At 46.0% G+C, this 2,026-nt stretch overlaps 1 pseudogene; it reads left to right on the plus strand.

Annotated features, from left to right (window-relative positions):
* The first annotated feature begins 473 nt into the window (after window positions 1-473).
* Window positions 474-679, plus strand: LOC136991465 (U2 spliceosomal RNA; annotated as a pseudogene).
* The last annotated feature ends 1,347 nt before the right edge of the window (window positions 680-2,026 follow it).

Genomic DNA, 2,026 nt, shown 5'->3' on the forward strand with positions numbered 1-2,026 from the left:
CTTCAGAAGTTACATATTAATCGTAAAATCCTCATGCATGCAGTTCTCCTGTGAGGTCACTTAGTCAGGACAATCCAGATCACGGAGGGAGGATGATGCAGACATTGTGTTTGTTGCTATAGACGTGCTATTTCCATGAGGATTTTTGCAGTGAGGCTGCAAGAGATTTAAATGATCCTGAAGTAACAGAGTACTTCTGAGGGGCAAGAGAAGAGAAAGCAGGAAGCATGGGCAGAGCAAGAATCTTGTTCTGATGAAAGAATACCACCACATTAAAAACAGGCAATCCAGGTTGTTAGGAAATGTATAATATAATGTAAATAATGAAATGCAGATAGTGGCATGTCCAGACAATGTGCTGTTAACCACAACTTGATTGTTTGTTACAGGCAGTGCTAACTTATAGTTGACATCCTGTTGTGTAAAAGAAAGAGTGGCCACACTAGTTCAGATACCATGCTATTGTCTTGGCTATCACTTTGTGGCCTTTTGACTAAAATACTGAGTAGTATCTGTTCTCATCAGTTTAATATATGATACACCCTCAACTTTAAGACCTTACATCCTCAGTTTAAAGACCTTACACTAAATGGATTTTGAGGAGTAGGAGATAGACTGGGAGCTTGTTCCGTCCACTGCACACATCGACCTTGTACACCTCCAGGGAGCAGTAGCTGCTGGCAAGGGTGCTCTGCTTTCCTCCTAGTTCTCCAGATTTACTTTTATGACTCTAACTCCCTTTCCTTCTCTTTCGTTCTTTATCCCCCACACCAGTTTGTTTGCTGGTGGTAGGTGTCACCTGCCCCAGACTCTTCTTCCTTTACACATTTTCCCTTTTGGGAGGCTGGGGGAAGATGGTCCTTAGCATTGTAAACAAGGGAAGGGAGCCAATAAGGACAGCGGCAGGTAACAGATGCTTAGAGAATACTCTTATAATCTGTTGTCAAATGTGAGTTGTCTATTTAAAAAATCTTTTAAAGATGCTTGAATACCTCTCTGAAGTGCCTGTACACAAATGCGCACAGCATGCAGAATAAACAGGAGGAATTAGAGATGTATGTGCGGTCACAGGGCTATGATCTCATTGCAATTACAAAGACATGGTGGGATAGCTCACACAACTGGAATGCTGCCATGGATGGCTACAGGATCTTTAGGAAGGACAGGTCAGGAAGGCAAGGTGGGGGAACTGGAACGTATGGAGCTCTGCTTAGGGGTGGATGAAGAGCGAGTCGAGAGCTTATGGGTAAGGATTAAAGGGCAGACTAACATGGGTGACACTGTTGTAGGTGTTTGTTACAGGCCACCTGATCAGGAAGAGGAAGTCGATGAGGCCTTCTACAGACAGCTGGAAGTAGCCTCATGATCACAGGTCCTGGTTCTCGTGGGGGACTTTAACCACCCAATATCTGCTGGAGGGACAAGACAGCAAGGCACAAGCAATCCAGGAGGTTCCTGGAGAGCATTGATGACAACCTCCTGACACAGGTGATGGAGGGGCCAACAAGGAGAGGTGTACTGCTGGACCTTGTACTAACAAACAAGGAAGGGCTGGTGGAAGATGTGAAGGCTGGGGGCTGCCTTGGCTGCAGTGACCATGAGATGGCGGAGTTCAGGATCCTGCAAGGAGGCAGCAGGGCACTAAGTAGGATTGCAACCCTGGATTTCAGGAGAGCAAACTTTGGCCTCTTCAGGGACCTGCTTTAAAGAATCCCATGGTATAGGATCCTAGAAGGAAGAGGAATCCAAGACAGCTGGTTAATATTCAAGGATCGCTTCCTCCAAGCTCAAAATCGGTGCATCCCAATGAGCAGGAAGTCAAGCAAAGGAGGTAGGAGACCTGCATGGATGAGCAAGGAGCTCCTGGCAAAACTCAACCAGAAGAAGGAAGTATACAGAAAGTGGAAAGGGGGACAGGCCACTTGGGAGGAATATAGGAAGGTTGTCAGAGTATGCAGGGATGTGATGAGGAAGGCTAAGGCCCGTTTGGAATTAAATCTGGCAAGAGATGTCAAGGACAGCAAGA

Source organism: Apteryx mantelli, chromosome 2 (assembly GCF_036417845.1).
Source record: "Apteryx mantelli isolate bAptMan1 chromosome 2, bAptMan1.hap1, whole genome shotgun sequence".
Taxonomy (NCBI): domain Eukaryota; kingdom Metazoa; phylum Chordata; class Aves; order Apterygiformes; family Apterygidae; genus Apteryx; species Apteryx mantelli.